Source organism: Rhinoderma darwinii, unplaced genomic scaffold (genome assembly GCF_050947455.1).
Source record: "Rhinoderma darwinii isolate aRhiDar2 unplaced genomic scaffold, aRhiDar2.hap1 Scaffold_607, whole genome shotgun sequence".
NCBI lineage: Eukaryota > Metazoa > Chordata > Amphibia > Anura > Rhinodermatidae > Rhinoderma > Rhinoderma darwinii.
Window position 1 is genome coordinate 124266 of NW_027464162.1, and position 19883 is coordinate 144148.

At 47.7% G+C, this 19883-nt stretch overlaps 13 non-coding genes across 13 annotated transcripts; all 13 read right to left on the reverse strand.

Annotated features, from left to right (window-relative positions):
* Positions 1 to 839: 839 nt before the first annotated feature.
* Positions 840 to 1030, reverse strand: LOC142725481 (U2 spliceosomal RNA). Its single transcript, XR_012876554.1, has one exon. It is a non-coding gene; the product is annotated as a U2 spliceosomal RNA (small nuclear RNA).
* Positions 1031 to 2322: 1292 nt separating this feature from the next.
* LOC142725483 (U2 spliceosomal RNA) lies at positions 2323 to 2513 on the reverse strand. The gene has a single exon (XR_012876556.1). It is a non-coding gene; the product is annotated as a U2 spliceosomal RNA (small nuclear RNA).
* A 1292-nt stretch (positions 2514 to 3805) lies between these two features.
* Positions 3806 to 3996, reverse strand: LOC142725484 (U2 spliceosomal RNA). The gene has a single exon (XR_012876557.1). It is a non-coding gene; the product is annotated as a U2 spliceosomal RNA (small nuclear RNA).
* A 1296-nt stretch (positions 3997 to 5292) lies between these two features.
* Positions 5293 to 5483, reverse strand: LOC142725485 (U2 spliceosomal RNA). The gene has a single exon (XR_012876558.1). It is a non-coding gene; the product is annotated as a U2 spliceosomal RNA (small nuclear RNA).
* Positions 5484 to 6767: 1284 nt separating this feature from the next.
* LOC142725486 (U2 spliceosomal RNA) lies at positions 6768 to 6958 on the reverse strand. The gene has a single exon (XR_012876559.1). It is a non-coding gene; the product is annotated as a U2 spliceosomal RNA (small nuclear RNA).
* A 1297-nt stretch (positions 6959 to 8255) lies between these two features.
* LOC142725487 (U2 spliceosomal RNA) lies at positions 8256 to 8446 on the reverse strand. Its single transcript, XR_012876560.1, has one exon. It is a non-coding gene; the product is annotated as a U2 spliceosomal RNA (small nuclear RNA).
* Positions 8447 to 9746: 1300 nt separating this feature from the next.
* On the reverse strand, positions 9747 to 9937 carry LOC142725488 (U2 spliceosomal RNA). The gene has a single exon (XR_012876562.1). It is a non-coding gene; the product is annotated as a U2 spliceosomal RNA (small nuclear RNA).
* A 1272-nt stretch (positions 9938 to 11209) lies between these two features.
* Positions 11210 to 11400, reverse strand: LOC142725490 (U2 spliceosomal RNA). The gene has a single exon (XR_012876563.1). It is a non-coding gene; the product is annotated as a U2 spliceosomal RNA (small nuclear RNA).
* A 1280-nt stretch (positions 11401 to 12680) lies between these two features.
* On the reverse strand, positions 12681 to 12871 carry LOC142725491 (U2 spliceosomal RNA). The gene has a single exon (XR_012876564.1). It is a non-coding gene; the product is annotated as a U2 spliceosomal RNA (small nuclear RNA).
* A 1292-nt stretch (positions 12872 to 14163) lies between these two features.
* Positions 14164 to 14354, reverse strand: LOC142725492 (U2 spliceosomal RNA). Its single transcript, XR_012876565.1, has one exon. It is a non-coding gene; the product is annotated as a U2 spliceosomal RNA (small nuclear RNA).
* A 1291-nt stretch (positions 14355 to 15645) lies between these two features.
* LOC142725493 (U2 spliceosomal RNA) lies at positions 15646 to 15836 on the reverse strand. Its single transcript, XR_012876566.1, has one exon. It is a non-coding gene; the product is annotated as a U2 spliceosomal RNA (small nuclear RNA).
* Positions 15837 to 17120: 1284 nt separating this feature from the next.
* Positions 17121 to 17311, reverse strand: LOC142725495 (U2 spliceosomal RNA). Its single transcript, XR_012876568.1, has one exon. It is a non-coding gene; the product is annotated as a U2 spliceosomal RNA (small nuclear RNA).
* A 1292-nt stretch (positions 17312 to 18603) lies between these two features.
* Positions 18604 to 18794, reverse strand: LOC142725496 (U2 spliceosomal RNA). The gene has a single exon (XR_012876569.1). It is a non-coding gene; the product is annotated as a U2 spliceosomal RNA (small nuclear RNA).
* Between the last annotated feature and the right edge of the window lie 1089 nt (positions 18795 to 19883).

Genomic DNA, 19883 nt, shown 5'->3' on the forward strand with positions numbered 1-19883 from the left:
ACTATGACACGTGCAAAGTTCCGTCTGAACTTTATATAAGACGGTGAGGCTCAGTCAGTCACTCAGTGTTGCCTGAGAGGGCAACACTGCAACAGCCGGCCGCCAGGCTGTCTTTTTTTTGCACAGCTAGTTGCCTCCAGGAGGCCACAAGAGGGAGACAAGGGACTGGAAAATGGAAAATAGGCATCCACCAACTTTACAGACAACTTCTCCTTGCTCCTACAACCTCCATCCTTGCACAGTTTGTTATTCTTCTAGGTAACATAGTAACAAATCCAAATTGCTGCTCTCTTTGTAGGCAAGCAAGGCTTTGTTGCAACTGCAATTCTTACTTCTTCTTGAAATGTAGGGACGACAGTACATTCCATCACATCCATCTAGTGTACACAGGTAGGTCCATTGTGGCGGGCAGGCGAGCGGGCGGGCTGCTTTATTGGCTGTTTGCTGTTCCCCTACTCCACTCCACTATTTGACTGTTGTGCTGCATCAATCAATCAATCAATCAATCAATCAATCAATCAATCAATCAATCAATCAATCAGTGGCTGGCTCAGGTGCAGCTCTTTAACTTACCTAAAAGGGAGGGCGGAGAGAAGACAAGGAAGGTGAATGAGGTGTTCCAATGTGAAATGCCGGAAACACAGAAACACAGACGACACACAACAAGAGGTGGCAATCTAGTCATTAATTGCATTTAATCAATGAGCTCATTATCACTCATGCATTGTCCAACAGGTGTTGAAATAATGGGATTAAAAGGGGAGATCCCTTCAGAAAGACAGAAACAATAGCAAAGACAAAAAACACTTTTGGAATCTGCTTTTAGTCAACACATAAGGAAAGGGTGCACCGGTCCTGGAAATACTGCAATACCAGGTCAATGCGTGGAGTGGACAGAGCAAGCTCTATTTCCATCTCCCTGTTCTAAAAATCCATTTAATATATGGTCCCCAGATAGGGGACGTATCAGATATTAAACTGATAAGAACAGATACTACACTTGATCTTAGCCAAAAGGCCGAGAAGCGATAACCCGAACGGGCCGCGCGTTGCCCGAGCCTGCCCGATACTGCTGTTCAGCCCTTGCAGCGATTCAGCCTACTTCTAGGCAATTCCATGGGGCCCTGCAGGCTCACACACTCACAGCTACACGGGAGGTGAATAAAGGCCGGAGAGGAAGCCAGACAGGATTTGCTTCTTTTGCTTGCACCACAATGCAGTGCTGAAAGAGGAGGAATCTACATAAAAACGCCTTCCTGGCAACGCCCAAATGCCCTGCTGCCATGCAGATAAACACTGGCAGCGGCAGCAAGTGCATGCCCACAGCCACCCCTTGTTCCTTCACACCTTGTATCAGCTGTAATCCAGTCCAGTCCAGTGCTGCCTGCTGAGCAGCACTGACCAACACTGCCTGGGCCCAGGCTTTTATCTCTGAGGCCCCATTATGATGTCAGAAAGCTGGCTCTGGAATCCTGAGGGCTCCACTATGACACGTGCAAAGTTCCGTCTGAACTTTATATAAGACGGTGAGGCTCAGTCAGTCACTCAGTGTTGCCTGAGAGGGCAACACTGCAACAGCCGGCCGCCAGGCTGTCTTTTTTTTGCACAGCTAGTTGCCTCCAGGAGGCCACAAGAGGGAGACAAGGGACTGCAAAATGGAAAATAGGCATCCACCAACTTTACAGACAACTTCTCCTTGCTCCTACAACCTCCATCCTTGCACAGTTTGTTATTCTTCTAGGTAACATAGTAACAAATCCAAATTGCTGCTCTCTTTGTAGGCAAGCAAGGCTTTGTTGCAACTGCAATTCTTACTTCTTCTTGAAATGTAGGGACGACAGTACATTCCATCACATCCATCTAGTGTACACAGGTAGGTCCATTGTGGCGGGCAGGCGAGCGGGCGGGCTGCTTTATTGGCTGTTTGCTGTTCCCCTACTCCACTCCACTATTTGACTGTTGTGCTGCATCAATCAATCAATCAATCAATCAATCAATCAATCAATCAATCAATCAATCAATCAGTGGCTGGCTCAGGTGCAGCTCTTTAACTTACCTAAAAGGGAGGGCGGAGAGAAGACAAGGAAGGTGAATGAGGTGTTCCAATGTGAAATGCCGGAAACACAGAAACACAGACGACACACAACAAGAGGTGGCAATCTATTCATTAATTGCATTTAATCAATGAGCTCATTATCACTCATGCATTGTCCAACAGGTGTTGAAATAATGGGATTAAAAGGGGAGATCCCTTCAGAAAGACAGAAACAATAGCAAAGACAAAAAACACTTTTGGAATCTGCTTTTAGTCAACACATAAGGAAAGGGTGCACCGGTCCTGGAAATACTGCAATACCAGGTCAATGCGTGGAGTGGACAGAGCAAGCTCTATTTCCATCTCCCTGTTCTAAAAATCCATTTAATATATGGTCCCCAGATAGGGGACGTATCAGATATTAAACTGATAAGAACAGATACTACACTTGATCTTAGCCAAAAGGCCGAGAAGCGATAACCCGAACGGGCCGCGCGTTGCCCGAGCCTGCCCGATACTGCTGTTCAGCCCTTGCAGCGATTCAGCCTACTTCTAGGCAATTCCATGGGGCCCTGCAGGCTCACACACTCACAGCTACACGGGAGGTGAATAAAGGCCGGAGAGGAAGCCAGACAGGATTTGCTTCTTTTGCTTGCACCACAATGCAGTGCTGAAAGAGGAGGAATCTACATAAAAACGCCTTCCTGGCAACGCCCAAATGCCCTGCTGCCATGCAGATAAACACTGGCAGCGGCAGCAAGTGCATGCCCACAGCCACCCCTTGTTCCTTCACACCTTGTATCAGCTGTAATCCAGTCCAGTCCAGTGCTGCCTGCTGAGCAGCACTGACCAACACTGCCTGGGCCCAGGCTTTTATCTCTGAGGCCCCATTATGATGTCAGAAAGCTGGCTCTGGAATCCTGAGGGCTCCACTATGACACGTGCAAAGTTCCGTCTGAACTTTATATAAGACGGTGAGGCTCAGTCAGTCACTCAGTGTTGCCTGAGAGGGCAACACTGCAACAGCCGGCCGCCAGGCTGTCTTTTTTTTGCACAGCTAGTTGCCTCCAGGAGGCCACAAGAGGGAGACAAGGGACTGCAAAATGGAAAATAGGCATCCACCAACTTTACAGACAACTTCTCCTTGCTCCTACAACCTCCATCCTTGCACAGTTTGTTATTCTTCTAGGTAACATAGTAACAAATCCAAATTGCTGCTCTCTTTGTAGGCAAGCAAGGCTTTGTTGCAACTGCAATTCTTACTTCTTCTTGAAATGTAGGGACGACAGTACATTCCATCACATCCATCTAGTGTACACAGGTAGGTCCATTGTGGCGGGCAGGCGAGCGGGCGGGCTGCTTTATTGGCTGTTTGCTGTTCCCCTACTCCACTCCACTATTTGACTGTTGTGCTGCATCAATCAATCAATCAATCAATCAATCAATCAATCAATCAATCAATCAATCAATCAGTGGCTGGCTCAGGTGCAGCTCTTTAACTTACCTAAAAGGGAGGGCGGAGAGAAGACAAGGAAGGTGAATGAGGTGTTCCAATGTGAAATGCCGGAAACACAGAAACACAGACGACACACAACAAGAGGTGGCAATCTATTCATTAATTGCATTTAATCAATGAGCTCATTATCACTCATGCATTGTCCAACAGGTGTTGAAATAATGGGATTAAAAGGGGAGATCCCTTCAGAAAGACAGAAACAATAGCAAAGACAAAAAACACTTTTGGAATCTGCTTTTAGTCAACACATAAGGAAAGGGTGCACCGGTCCTGGAAATACTGCAATACCAGGTCAATGCGTGGAGTGGACAGAGCAAGCTCTATTTCCATCTCCCTGTTCTAAAAATCCATTTAATATATGGTCCCCAGATAGGGGACGTATCAGATATTAAACTGATAAGAACAGATACTACACTTGATCTTAGCCAAAAGGCCGAGAAGCGATAACCCGAACGGGCCGCGCGTTGCCCGAGCCTGCCCGATACTGCTGTTCAGCCCTTGCAGCGATTCAGCCTACTTCTAGGCAATTCCATGGGGCCCTGCAGGCTCACACACTCACAGCTACACGGGAGGTGAATAAAGGCCGGAGAGGAAGCCAGACAGGATTTGCTTCTTTTGCTTGCACCACAATGCAGTGCTGAAAGAGGAGGAATCTACATAAAAACGCCTTCCTGGCAACGCCCAAATGCCCTGCTGCCATGCAGATAAACACTGGCAGCGGCAGCAAGTGCATGCCCACAGCCACCCCTTGTTCCTTCACACCTTGTATCAGCTGTAATCCAGTCCAGTCCAGTGCTGCCTGCTGAGCAGCACTGACCAACACTGCCTGGGCCCAGGCTTTTATCTCTGAGGCCCCATTATGATGTCAGAAAGCTGGCTCTGGAATCCTGAGGGCTCCACTATGACACGTGCAAAGTTCCGTCTGAACTTTATATAAGACGGTGAGGCTCAGTCAGTCACTCAGTGTTGCCTGAGAGGGCAACACTGCAACAGCCGGCCGCCAGGCTGTCTTTTTTTTGCACAGCTAGTTGCCTCCAGGAGGCCACAAGAGGGAGACAAGGGACTGCAAAATGGAAAATAGGCATCCACCAACTTTACAGACAACTTCTCCTTGCTCCTACAACCTCCATCCTTGCACAGTTTGTTATTCTTCTAGGTAACATAGTAACAAATCCAAATTGCTGCTCTCTTTGTAGGCAAGCAAGGCTTTGTTGCAACTGCAATTCTTACTTCTTCTTGAAATGTAGGGACGACAGTACATTCCATCACATCCATCTAGTGTACACAGGTAGGTCCATTGTGGCGGGCAGGCGAGCGGGCGGGCTGCTTTATTGGCTGTTTGCTGTTCCCCTACTCCACTCCACTATTTGACTGTTGTGCTGCATCAATCAATCAATCAATCAATCAATCAATCAATCAATCAATCAATCAATCAATCAATCAGTGGCTGGCTCAGGTGCAGCTCTTTAACTTACCTAAAAGGGAGGGCGGAGAGAAGACAAGGAAGGTGAATGAGGTGTTCCAATGTGAAATGCCGGAAACACAGAAACACAGACGACACACAACAAGAGGTGGCAATCTATTCATTAATTGCATTTAATCAATGAGCTCATTATCACTCATGCATTGTCCAACAGGTGTTGAAATAATGGGATTAAAAGGGGAGATCCCTTCAGAAAGACAGAAACAATAGCAAAGACAAAAAACACTTTTGGAATCTGCTTTTAGTCAACACATAAGGAAAGGGTGCACCGGTCCTGGAAATACTGCAATACCAGGTCAATGCGTGGAGTGGACAGAGCAAGCTCTATTTCCATCTCCCTGTTCTAAAAATCCATTTAATATATGGTCCCCAGATAGGGGACGTATCAGATATTAAACTGATAAGAACAGATACTACACTTGATCTTAGCCAAAAGGCCGAGAAGCGATAACCCGAACGGGCCGCGCGTTGCCCGAGCCTGCCCGATACTGCTGTTCAGCCCTTGCAGCGATTCAGCCTACTTCTAGGCAATTCCATGGGGCCCTGCAGGCTCACACACTCACAGCTACACGGGAGGTGAATAAAGGCCGGAGAGGAAGCCAGACAGGATTTGCTTCTTTTGCTTGCACCACAATGCAGTGCTGAAAGAGGAGGAATCTACATAAAAACGCCTTCCTGGCAACGCCCAAATGCCCTGCTGCCATGCAGATAAACACTGGCAGCGGCAGCAAGTGCATGCCCACAGCCACCCCTTGTTCCTTCACACCTTGTATCAGCTGTAATCCAGTCCAGTCCAGTGCTGCCTGCTGAGCAGCACTGACCAACAGTGCCTGGGCCCAGGCTTTTATCTCTGAGGCCCCATTATGATGTCAGAAAGCTGGCTCTGGAATCCTGAGGGCTCCACTATGACACGTGCAAAGTTCCGTCTGAACTTTATATAAGACGGTGAGGCTCAGTCAGTCACTCAGTGTTGCCTGAGAGGGCAACACTGCAACAGCCGGCCGCCAGGCTGTCTTTTTTTTGCACAGCTAGTTGCCTCCAGGAGGCCACAAGAGGGAGACAAGGGACTGCAAAATGGAAAATAGGCATCCACCAACTTTACAGACAACTTCTCCTTGCTCCTACAACCTCCATCCTTGCACAGTTTGTTATTCTTCTAGGTAACATAGTAACAAATCCAAATTGCTGCTCTCTTTGTAGGCAAGCAAGGCTTTGTTGCAACTGCAATTCTTACTTCTTCTTGAAATGTAGGGACGACAGTACATTCCATCACATCCATCTAGTGTACACAGGTAGGTCCATTGTGGCGGGCAGGCGAGCGGGCGGGCTGCTTTATTGGCTGTTTGCTGTTCCCCTACTCCACTCCACTATTTGACTGTTGTGCTGCATCAATCAATCAATCAATCAATCAATCAATCAATCAATCAATCAATCAGTGGCTGGCTCAGGTGCAGCTCTTTAACTTACCTAAAAGGGAGGGCGGAGAGAAGACAAGGAAGGTGAATGAGGTGTTCCAATGTGAAATGCCGGAAACACAGAAACACAGACGACACACAACAAGAGGTGGCAATCTATTCATTAATTGCATTTAATCAATGAGCTCATTATCACTCATGCATTGTCCAACAGGTGTTGAAATAATGGGATTAAAAGGGGAGATCCCTTCAGAAAGACAGAAACAATAGCAAAGACAAAAAACACTTTTGGAATCTGCTTTTAGTCAACACATAAGGAAAGGGTGCACCGGTCCTGGAAATACTGCAATACCAGGTCAATGCGTGGAGTGGACAGAGCAAGCTCTATTTCCATCTCCCTGTTCTAAAAATCCATTTAATATATGGTCCCCAGATAGGGGACGTATCAGATATTAAACTGATAAGAACAGATACTACACTTGATCTTAGCCAAAAGGCCGAGAAGCGATAACCCGAACGGGCCGCGCGTTGCCCGAGCCTGCCCGATACTGCTGTTCAGCCCTTGCAGCGATTCAGCCTACTTCTAGGCAATTCCATGGGGCCCTGCAGGCTCACACACTCACAGCTACACGGGAGGTGAATAAAGGCCGGAGAGGAAGCCAGACAGGATTTGCTTCTTTTGCTTGCACCACAATGCAGTGCTGAAAGAGGAGGAATCTACATAAAAACGCCTTCCTGGCAACGCCCAAATGCCCTGCTGCCATGCAGATAAACACTGGCAGCGGCAGCAAGTGCATGCCCACAGCCACCCCTTGTTCCTTCACACCTTGTATCAGCTGTAATCCAGTCCAGTCCAGTGCTGCCTGCTGAGCAGCACTGACCAACACTGCCTGGGCCCAGGCTTTTATCTCTGAGGCCCCATTATGATGTCAGAAAGCTGGCTCTGGAATCCTGAGGGCTCCACTATGACACGTGCAAAGTTCCGTCTGAACTTTATATAAGACGGTGAGGCTCAGTCAGTCACTCAGTGTTGCCTGAGAGGGCAACACTGCAACAGCCGGCCGCCAGGCTGTCTTTTTTTTGCACAGCTAGTTGCCTCCAGGAGGCCACAAGAGGGAGACAAGGGACTGCAAAATGGAAAATAGGCATCCACCAACTTTACAGACAACTTCTCCTTGCTCCTACAACCTCCATCCTTGCACAGTTTGTTATTCTTCTAGGTAACATAGTAACAAATCCAAATTGCTGCTCTCTTTGTAGGCAAGCAAGGCTTTGTTGCAACTGCAATTCTTACTTCTTCTTGAAATGTAGGGACGACAGTACATTCCATCACATCCATCTAGTGTACACAGGTAGGTCCATTGTGGCGGGCAGGCGAGCGGGCAGGCTGCTTTATTGGCTGTTTGCTTTTTCCCATACTCCACTCCACTATTTGACTGTTGTGCTGCATCAATCAATCAATCAATCAATCAATCAATCAATCAATCAATCAATCAATCAATCAATCAGTGGCTGGCTCAGGTGCAGCTCTTTAACTTACCTAAAAGGGAGGGCGGAGAGAAGACAAGGAAGGTGAATGAGGTGTTCCAATGTGAAATGCCGGAAACACAGAAACACAGACGACACACAACAAGAGGTGGCAATCTATTCATTAATTGCATTTAATCAATGAGCTCATTATCACTCATGCATTGTCCAACAGGTGTTGAAATAATGGGATTAAAAGGGGAGATCCCTTCAGAAAGACAGAAACAATAGCAAAGACAAAAAACACTTTTGGAATCTGCTTTTAGTCAACACATAAGGAAAGGGTGCACCGGTCCTGGAAATACTGCAATACCAGGTCAATGCGTGGAGTGGACAGAGCAAGCTCTATTTCCATCTCCCTGTTCTAAAAATCCATTTAATATATGGTCCCCAGATAGGGGACGTATCAGATATTAAACTGATAAGAACAGATACTACACTTGATCTTAGCCAAAAGGCCGAGAAGCGATAACCCGAACGGGCCGCGCGTTGCCCGAGCCTGCCCGATACTGCTGTTCAGCCCTTGCAGCGATTCAGCCTACTTCTAGGCAATTCCATGGGGCCCTGCAGGCTCACACACTCACAGCTACACGGGAGGTGAATAAAGGCCGGAGAGGAAGCCAGACAGGATTTGCTTCTTTTGCTTGCACCACAATGCAGTGCTGAAAGAGGAGGAATCTACATAAAAACGCCTTCCTGGCAACGCCCAAATGCCCTGCTGCCATGCAGATAAACACTGGCAGCGGCAGCAAGTGCATGCCCACAGCCACCCCTTGTTCCTTCACACCTTGTATCAGCTGTAATCCAGTCCAGTCCAGTGCTGCCTGCTGAGCAGCACTGACCAACACTGCCTGGGCCCAGGCTTTTATCTCTGAGGCCCCATTATGATGTCAGAAAGCTGGCTCTGGAATCCTGAGGGCTCCACTATGACACGTGCAAAGTTCCGTCTGAACTTTATATAAGACGGTGAGGCTCAGTCAGTCACTCAGTGTTGCCTGAGAGGGCAACACTGCAACAGCCGGCCGCCAGGCTGTCTTTTTTTTGCACAGCTAGTTGCCTCCAGGAGGCCACAAGAGGGAGACAAGGGACTGCAAAATGGAAAATAGGCATCCACCAACTTTACAGACAACTTCTCCTGGCTCCTACAACCTCCATCCTTGCACAGTTTGTTATTCTTCTAGGTAACATAGTAACAAATCCAAATTGCTGCTCTCTTTGTAGGCAAGCAAGGCTTTGTTGCAACTGCAATTCTTACTTCTTCTTGAAATGTAGGGACGACAGTACATTCCATCACATCCATCTAGTGTACACAGGTAGGTCCATTGTGGCGGGCAGGCGAGCGGGCGGGCTGCTTTATTGGCTGTTTGCTGTTCCCCTACTCCACTCCACTATTTGACTGTTGTGCTGCATCAATCAATCAATCAATCAATCAATCAATCAATCAATCAATCAATCAATCAATCAATCAATCAGTGGCTGGCTCAGGTGCAGCTCTTTAACTTACCTAAAAGGGAGGGCGGAGAGAAGACAAGGAAGGTGAATGAGGTGTTCCAATGTGAAATGCCGGAAACACAGAAACACAGACGACACACAACAAGAGGTGGCAATCTATTCATTAATTGCATTTAATCAATGAGCTCATTATCACTCATGCATTGTCCAACAGGTGTTGAAATAATGGGATTAAAAGGGGAGATCCCTTCAGAAAGACAGAAACAATAGCAAAGACAAAAAACACTTTTGGAATCTGCTTTTAGTCAACACATAAGGAAAGGGTGCACCGGTCCTGGAAATACTGCAATACCAGGTCAATGCGTGGAGTGGACAGAGCAAGCTCTATTTCCATCTCCCTGTTCTAAAAATCCATTTAATATATGGTCCCCAGATAGGGGACGTATCAGATATTAAACTGATAAGAACAGATACTACACTTGATCTTAGCCAAAAGGCCGAGAAGCGATAACCCGAACGGGCCGCGCGTTGCCCGAGCCTGCCCGATACTGCTGTTCAGCCCTTGCAGCGATTCAGCCTACTTCTAGGCAATTCCATGGGGCCCTGCAGGCTCACACACTCACAGCTACACGGGAGGTGAATAAAGGCCGGAGAGGAAGCCAGACAGGATTTGCTTCTTTTGCTTGCACCACAATGCAGTGCTGAAAGAGGAGGAATCTACATAAAAACGCCTTCCTGGCAACGCCCAAATGCCCTGCTGCCATGCAGATAAACACTGGCAGCGGCAGCAAGTGCATGCCCACAGCCACCCCTTGTTCCTTCACACCTTGTATCAGCTGTAATCCAGTCCAGTCCAGTGCTGCCTGCTGAGCAGCACTGACCAACACTGCCTGGGCCCAGGCTTTTATCTCTGAGGCCCCATTATGATGTCAGAAAGCTGGCTCTGGAATCCTGAGGGCTCCACTATGACACGTGCAAAGTTCCGTCTGAACTTTATATAAGACGGTGAGGCTCAGTCAGTCACTCAGTGTTGCCTGAGAGGGCAACACTGCAACAGCCGGCCGCCAGGCTGTCTTTTTTTTGCACAGCTAGTTGCCTCCAGGAGGCCACAAGAGGGAGACAAGGGACTGCAAAATGGAAAATAGGCATCCACCAACTTTACAGACAACTTCTCCTTGCTCCTACAACCTCCATCCTTGCACAGTTTGTTATTCTTCTAGGTAACATAGTAACAAATCCAAATTGCTGCTCTCTTTGTAGGCAAGCAAGGCTTTGTTGCAACTGCAATTCTTACTTCTTCTTGAAATGTAGGGACGACAGTACATTCCATCACATCCATCTAGTGTACACAGGTAGGTCCATTGTGGCGGGCAGGCGAGCGGGCGGGCTGCTTTATTGGCTGTTTGCTGTTCCCCTACTCCACTCCACTATTTGACTGTTGTGCTGCATCAATCAATCAATCAATCAATCAATCAATCAATCAGTGGCTGGCTCAGGTGCAGCTCTTTAACTTACCTAAAAGGGAGGGCGGAGAGAAGACAAGGAAGGTGAATGAGGTGTTCCAATGTGAAATGCCGGAAACACAGAAACACAGACGACACACAACAAGAGGTGGCAATCTATTCATTAATTGCATTTAATCAATGAGCTCATTATCACTCATGCATTGTCCAACAGGTGTTGAAATAATGGGATTAAAAGGGGAGATCCCTTCAGAAAGACAGAAACAATAGCAAAGACAAAAAACACTTTTGGAATCTGCTTTTAGTCAACACATAAGGAAAGGGTGCACCGGTCCTGGAAATACTGCAATACCAGGTCAATGCGTGGAGTGGACAGAGCAAGCTCTATTTCCATCTCCCTGTTCTAAAAATCCATTTAATATATGGTCCCCAGATAGGGGACGTATCAGATATTAAACTGATAAGAACAGATACTACACTTGATCTTAGCCAAAAGGCCGAGAAGCGATAACCCGAACGGGCCGCGCGTTGCCCGAGCCTGCCCGATACTGCTGTTCAGCCCTTGCAGCGATTCAGCCTACTTCTAGGCAATTCCATGGGGCCCTGCAGGCTCACACACTCACAGCTACACGGGAGGTGAATAAAGGCCGGAGAGGAAGCCAGACAGGATTTGCTTCTTTTGCTTGCACCACAATGCAGTGCTGAAAGAGGAGGAATCTACATAAAAACGCCTTCCTGGCAACGCCCAAATGCCCTGCTGCCATGCAGATAAACACTGGCAGCGGCAGCAAGTGCATGCCCACAGCCACCCCTTGTTCCTTCACACCTTGTATCAGCTGTAATCCAGTCCAGTCCAGTGCTGCCTGCTGAGCAGCACTGACCAACACTGCCTGGGCCCAGGCTTTTATCTCTGAGGCCCCATTATGATGTCAGAAAGCTGGCTCTGGAATCCTGAGGGCTCCACTATGACACGTGCAAAGTTCCGTCTGAACTTTATATAAGACGGTGAGGCTCAGTCAGTCACTCAGTGTTGCCTGAGAGGGCAACACTGCAACAGCCGGCCGCCAGGCTGTCTTTTTTTTGCACAGCTAGTTGCCTCCAGGAGGCCACAAGAGGGAGACAAGGGACTGCAAAATGGAAAATAGGCATCCACCAACTTTACAGACAACTTCTCCTTGCTCCTACAACCTCCATCCTTGCACAGTTTGTTATTCTTCTAGGTAACATAGTAACAAATCCAAATTGCTGCTCTCTTTGTAGGCAAGCAAGGCTTTGTTGCAACTGCAATTCTTACTTCTTCTTGAAATGTAGGGACGACAGTACATTCCATCACATCCATCTAGTGTACACAGGTAGGTCCATTGTGGCGGGCAGGCGAGCGGGCGGGCTGCTTTATTGGCTGTTTGCTGTTCCCCTACTCCACTCCACTATTTGACTGTTGTGCTGCATCAATCAATCAATCAATCAATCAATCAATCAATCAATCAATCAGTGGCTGGCTCAGGTGCAGCTCTTTAACTTACCTAAAAGGGAGGGCGGAGAGAAGACAAGGAAGGTGAATGAGGTGTTCCAATGTGAAATGCCGGAAACACAGAAACACAGACGACACACAACAAGAGGTGGCAATCTATTCATTAATTGCATTTAATCAATGAGCTCATTATCACTCATGCATTGTCCAACAGGTGTTGAAATAATGGGATTAAAAGGGGAGATCCCTTCAGAAAGACAGAAACAATAGCAAAGACAAAAAACACTTTTGGAATCTGCTTTTAGTCAACACATAAGGAAAGGGTGCACCGGTCCTGGAAATACTGCAATACCAGGTCAATGCGTGGAGTGGACAGAGCAAGCTCTATTTCCATCTCCCTGTTCTAAAAATCCATTTAATATATGGTCCCCAGATAGGGGACGTATCAGATATTAAACTGATAAGAACAGATACTACACTTGATCTTAGCCAAAAGGCCGAGAAGCGATAACCCGAACGGGCCGCGCGTTGCCCGAGCCTGCCCGATACTGCTGTTCAGCCCTTGCAGCGATTCAGCCTACTTCTAGGCAATTCCATGGGGCCCTGCAGGCTCACACACTCACAGCTACACGGGAGGTGAATAAAGGCCGGAGAGGAAGCCAGACAGGATTTGCTTCTTTTGCTTGCACCACAATGCAGTGCTGAAAGAGGAGGAATCTACATAAAAACGCCTTCCTGGCAACGCCCAAATGCCCTGCTGCCATGCAGATAAACACTGGCAGTGGCAGCAAGTGCATGCCCACAGCCACCCCTTGTTCCTTCACACCTTGTATCAGCTGTAATCCAGTCCAGTCCAGTGCTGCCTGCTGAGCAGCACTGACCAACACTGCCTGGGCCCAGGCTTTTATCTCTGAGGCCCCATTATGATGTCAGAAAGCTGGCTCTGGAATCCTGAGGGCTCCACTATGACACGTGCAAAGTTCCGTCTGAACTTTATATAAGACGGTGAGGCTCAGTCAGTCACTCAGTGTTGCCTGAGAGGGCAACACTGCAACAGCCGGCCGCCAGGCTGTCTTTTTTTTGCACAGCTAGTTGCCTCCAGGAGGCCACAAGAGGGAGACAAGGGACTGCAAAATGGAAAATAGGCATCCACCAACTTTACAGACAACTTCTCCTTGCTCCTACAACCTCCATCCTTGCACAGTTTGTTATTCTTCTAGGTAACATAGTAACAAATCCAAATTGCTGCTCTCTTTGTAGGCAAGCAAGGCTTTGTTGCAACTGCAATTCTTACTTCTTCTTGAAATGTAGGGACGACAGTACATTCCATCACATCCATCTAGTGTACACAGGTAGGTCCATTGTGGCGGGCAGGCGAGCGGGCGGGCTGCTTTATTGGCTGTTTGCTGTTCCCCTACTCCACTCCACTATTTGACTGTTGTGCTGCATCAATCAATCAATCAATCAATCAATCAATCAATCAATCAATCAAGCAATCAATCAGTGGCTGGCTCAGGTGCAGCTCTTTAACTTACCTAAAAGGGAGGGCGGAGAGAAGACAAGGAAGGTGAATGAGGTGTTCCAATGTGAAATGCCGGAAACACAGAAACACAGACGACACACAACAAGAGGTGGCAATCTATTCATTAATTGCATTTAATCAATGAGCTCATTATCACTCATGCATTGTCCAACAGGTGTTGAAATAATGGGATTAAAAGGGGAGATCCCTTCAGAAAGACAGAAACAATAGCAAAGACAAAAAACACTTTTGGAATCTGCTTTTAGTCAACACATAAGGAAAGGGTGCACCGGTCCTGGAAATACTGCAATACCAGGTCAATGCGTGGAGTGGACAGAGCAAGCTCTATTTCCATCTCCCTGTTCTAAAAATCCATTTAATATATGGTCCCCAGATAGGGGACGTATCAGATATTAAACTGATAAGAACAGATACTACACTTGATCTTAGCCAAAAGGCCGAGAAGCGATAACCCGAACGGGCCGCGCGTTGCCCGAGCCTGCCCGATACTGCTGTTCAGCCCTTGCAGCGATTCAGCCTACTTCTAGGCAATTCCATGGGGCCCTGCAGGCTCACACACTCACAGCTACACGGGAGGTGAATAAAGGCCGGAGAGGAAGCCAGACAGGATTTGCTTCTTTTGCTTGCACCACAATGCAGTGCTGAAAGAGGAGGAATCTACATAAAAACGCCTTCCTGGCAACGCCAAATGCCCTGCTGCCATGCAGATAAACACTGGCAGCGGCAGCAAGTGCATGCCCACAGCCACCCCTTGTTCCTTCACACCTTGTATCAGCTGTAATCCAGTGCAGTCCAGTGCTGCCTGCTGAGCAGCACTGACCAACACTGCCTGGGCCCAGGCTTTTATCTCTGAGGCCCCATTATGATGTCAGAAAGCTGGCTCTGGAATCCTGAGGGCTCCACTATGACACGTGCAAAGTTCCGTCTGAACTTTATATAAGACGGTGAGGCTCAGTCAGTCACTCAGTGTTGCCTGAGAGGGCAACACTGCAACAGCCGGCCGCCAGGCTGTCTTTTTTTTGCACAGCTAGTTGCCTCCAGGAGGCCACAAGAGGGAGACAAGGGACTGCAAAATGGAAAATAGGCATCCACCAACTTTACAGACAACTTCTCCTTGCTCCTACAACCTCCATCCTTGCACAGTTTGTTATTCTTCTAGGTAACATAGTAACAAATCCAAATTGCTGCTCTCTTTGTAGGCAAGCAAGGCTTTGTTGCAACTGCAATTCTTACTTCTTCTTGAAATGTAGGGACGACAGTACATTCCATCACATCCATCTAGTGTACACAGGTAGGTCCATTGTGGCGGGCAGGCGAGCGGGCGGGCTGCTTTATTGGCTGTTTGCTGTTCCCCTACTCCACTCCACTATTTGACTGTTGTGCTGCATCAATCAATCAATCAATCAATCAATCAATCAATCAATCAATCAATCAATCAATCAGTGGCTGGCTCAGGTGCAGCTCTTTAACTTACCTAAAAGGGAGGGCGGAGAGAAGACAAGGAAGGTGAATGAGGTGTTCCAATGTGAAATGCCGGAAACACAGAAACACAGACGACACACAACAAGAGGTGGCAATCTATTCATTAATTGCATTTAATCAATGAGCTCATTATCACTCATGCATTGTCCAACAGGTGTTGAAATAATGGGATTAAAAGGGGAGATCCCTTCAGAAAGACAGAAACAATAGCAAAGACAAAAAACACTTTTGGAATCTGCTTTTAGTCAACACATAAGGAAAGGGTGCACCGGTCCTGGAAATACTGCAATACCAGGTCAATGCGTGGAGTGGACAGAGCAAGCTCTATTTCCATCTCCCTGTTCTAAAAATCCATTTAATATATGGTCCCCAGATAGGGGACGTATCAGATATTAAACTGATAAGAACAGATACTACACTTGATCTTAGCCAAAAGGCCGAGAAGCGATAACCCGAACGGGCCGCGCGTTGCCCGAGCCTGCCCGATACTGCTGTTCAGCCCTTGCAGCGATTCAGCCTACTTCTAGGCAATTCCATGGGGCCCTGCAGGCTCACACACTCACAGCTACACGGGAGGTGAATAAAGGCCGGAGAGGAAGCCAGACAGGATTTGCTTCTTTTGCTTGCACCACAATGCAGTGCTGAAAGAGGAGGAATCTACATAAAAACGCCTTCCTGGCAACGCCCAAATGCCCTGCTGCCATGCAGATAAACACTGGCAGTGGCAGCAAGTGCATGCCCACAGCCACCCCTTGTTCCTTCACACCTTGTATCAGCTGTAATCCAGTCCAGTCCGGTGCTGCCTGCTGAGCAGCACTGACCAACACTGCCTGGGCCCAGGCTTTTATCTCTGAGGCCCCATTATGATGTCAGAAAGCTGGCTCTGGAATCCTGAGGGCTCCACTATGACACGTGCAAAGTTCCGTCTGAACTTTATATAAGACGGTGAGGCTCAGTCAGTCACTCAGTGTTGCCTGAGAGGGCAACACTGCAACAGCCGGCCGCCAGGCTGTCTTTTTTTTGCACAGCTAGTTGCCTCCAGGAGGCCACAAGAGGGAGACAAGGGACTGCAAAATGGAAAATAGGCATCCACCAACTTTACAGACAACTTCTCCTTGCTCCTACAACCTCCATCCTTGCACAGTTTGTTATTCTTCTAGGTAACATAGTAACAAATCCAAATTGCTGCTCTCTTTGTAGGCAAGCAAGGCTTTGTTGCAACTGCAATTCTTACTTCTTCTTGAAATGTAGGGACGACAGTACATTCCATCACATCCATCTAGTGTACACAGGTAGGTCCATTGTGGCGGGCAGGCGAGCGGGCGGGCTGCTTTATTGGCTGTTTGCTGTTCCCCTACTCCACTCCACTATTTGACTGTTGTGCTGCATCAATCAATCAATCAATCAATCAATCAATCAATCAATCAATCAATCAGTGGCTGGCTCAGGTGCAGCTCTTTAACTTACCTAAAAGGGAGGGCGGAGAGAAGACAAGGAAGGTGAATGAGGTGTTCCAATGTGAAATGCCGGAAACACAGAAACACAGACGACACACAACAAGAGGTGGCAATCTATTCATTAATTGCATTTAATCAATGAGCTCATTATCACTCATGCATTGTCCAACAGGTGTTGAAATAATGGGATTAAAAGGGGAGATCCCTTCAGAAAGACAGAAACAATAGCAAAGACAAAAAACACTTTTGGAATCTGCTTTTAGTCAACACATAAGGAAAGGGTGCACCGGTCCTGGAAATACTGCAATACCAGGTCAATGCGTGGAGTGGACAGAGCAAGCTCTATTTCCATCTCCCTGTTCTAAAAATCCATTTAATATATGGTCCCCAGATAGGGGACGTATCAGATATTAAACTGATAAGAACAGATACTACACTTGATCTTAGCCAAAAGGCCGAGAAGCGATAACCCGAACGGGCCGCGCGTTGCCCGAGCCTGCCCGATACTGCTGTTCAGCCCTTGCAGCGATTCAGCCTACTTCTAGGCAATTCCATGGGGCCCTGCAGGCTCACACACTCACAGCTACACGGGAGGTGAATAAAGGCCGGAGAGGAAGCCAGACAGGATTTGCTTCTTTTGCTTGCACCACAATGCAGTGCTGAAAGAGGAGGAATCTACATAAAAACGCCTTCCTGGCAACGCCCAAATGCCCTGCTGCCATGCAGATAAACACTGGCAGCGGCAGCAAGTGCATGCCCACAGCCACCCCTTGTTCCTTCACACCTTGTATCAGCTGTAATCCAGTCCAGTCCAGTGCTGCCTGCTGAGCAGCACTGACCAACACTGCCTGGGCCCAGGCTTTTATCTCTGAGGCCCCATTATGATGTCAGAAAGCTGGCTCTGGAATCCTGAGGGCTCCACTATGACACGTGCAAAGTTCCGTCTGAACTTTATATAAGACGGTGAGGCTCAGTCAGTCACTCAGTGTTGCCTGAGAGGGCAACACTGCAACAGCCGGCCGCCAGGCTGTCTTTTTTTTGCACAGCTAGTTGCCTCCAGGAGGCCACAAGAGGGAGACAAGGGACTGCAAAATGGAAAATAGGCATCCACCAACTTTACAGACAACTTTTCCTTGCTCCTACAACCTCCATCCTTGCACAGTTTGTTATTCTTCTAGGTAACATAGTAACAAATCCAAATTGCTGCTCTCTTTGTAGGCAAGCAAGGCTTTGTTGCAACTGCAATTCTTACTTCTTCTTGAAATGTAGGGACGACAGTACATTCCATCACATCCATCTAGTGTACACAGGTAGGTCCATTGTGGCGGGCAGGCGAGCGGGCGGGCTGCTTTATTGGCTGTTTGCTGTTCCCCTACTCCACTCCACTATTTGACTGTTGTGCTGCATCAATCAATCAATCAATCAATCAATCAATCAATCAATCAATCAATCAATCAATCAGTGGCTGGCTCAGGTGCAGCTCTTTAACTTACCTAAAAGGGAGGGCGGAGAGAAGACAAGGAAGGTGAATGAGGTGTTCCAATGTGAAATGCCGGAAACACAGAAACACAGACGACACACAACAAGAGGTGGCAATCTATTCATTAATTGCATTTAATCAATGAGCTCATTATCACTCATGCATTGTCCAACAGGTGTTGAAATAATGGGATTAAAAGGGGAGATCCCTTCAGAAAGACAGAAACAATAGCAAAGACAAAAAACACTTTTGGAATCTGCTTTTAGTCAACACATAAGGAAAGGGTGCACCGGTCCTGGAAATACTGCAATACCAGGTCAATGCGTGGAGTGGACAGAGCAAGCTCTATTTCCATCTCCCTGTTCTAAAAATCCATTTAATATATGGTCCCCAGATAGGGGACGTATCAGATATTAAACTGATAAGAACAGATACTACACTTGATCTTAGCCAAAAGGCCGAGAAGCGATAACCCGAACGGGCCGCGCGTTGCCCGAGCCTGCCCGATACTGCTGTTCAGCCCTTGCAGCGATTCAGCCTACTTCTAGGCAATTCCATGGGGCCCTGCAGGCTCACACACTCACAGCTACACGGGAGGTGAATAAAGGCCGGAGAGGAAGCCAGACAGGATTTGCTTCTTTTGCTTGCACCACAATGCAGTGCTGAAAGAGGAGGAATCTACATAAAAACGCCTTCCTGGCAACGCCCAAATGCCCTGCTGCCATGCAGATAAACACTGGCAGCGGCAGCAAGTGCATGCCCACAGCCACCCCTTGTTCCTTCACACCTTGTATCAGCTGTAATCCAGTCCAGTCCAGTGCTGCCTGCTGAGCAGCACTGACCAACACTGCCTGGGCCCAGGCTTTTATCTCTGAGGCCCCATTATGATGTCAGAAAGCTGGCTCTGGAATCCTGAGGGCTCCACTATGACACGTGCAAAGTTCCGTCTGAACTTTATATAAGACGGTGAGGCTCAGTCAGTCACTCAGTGTTGCCTGAGAGGGCAACACTGCAACAGCCGGCCGCCAGGCTGTCTTTTTTTTGCACAGCTAGTTGCCTCCAGGAGGCCACAAGAGGGAGACAAGGGACTGCAAAATGGAAAATAGGCATCCACCAACTTTACAGACAACTTCTCCTTGCTCCTACAACCTCCATCCTTGCACAGTTTGTTATTCTTCTAGGTAACATAGTAACAAATCCAAATTGCTGCTCTCTTTGTAGGCAAGCAAGGCTTTGTTGCAACTGCAATTCTTACTTCTTCTTGAAATGTAGGGACGACAGTACATTCCATCACATCCATCTAGTGTACACAGGTAGGTCCATTGTGGCGGGCAGGCGAGCGGGCGGGCTGCTTTATTGGCTGTTTGCTGTTCCCCTACTCCACTCCACTATTTGACTGTTGTGCTGCATCAATCAATCAATCAATCAATCAATCAATCAATCAATCAATCAATCAATCAATCAGTGGCTGGCTCAGGTGCAGCTCTTTAACTTACCTAAAAGGGAGGGCGGAGAGAAGACAAGGAAGGTGAATGAGGTGTTCCAATGTGAAATGCCGG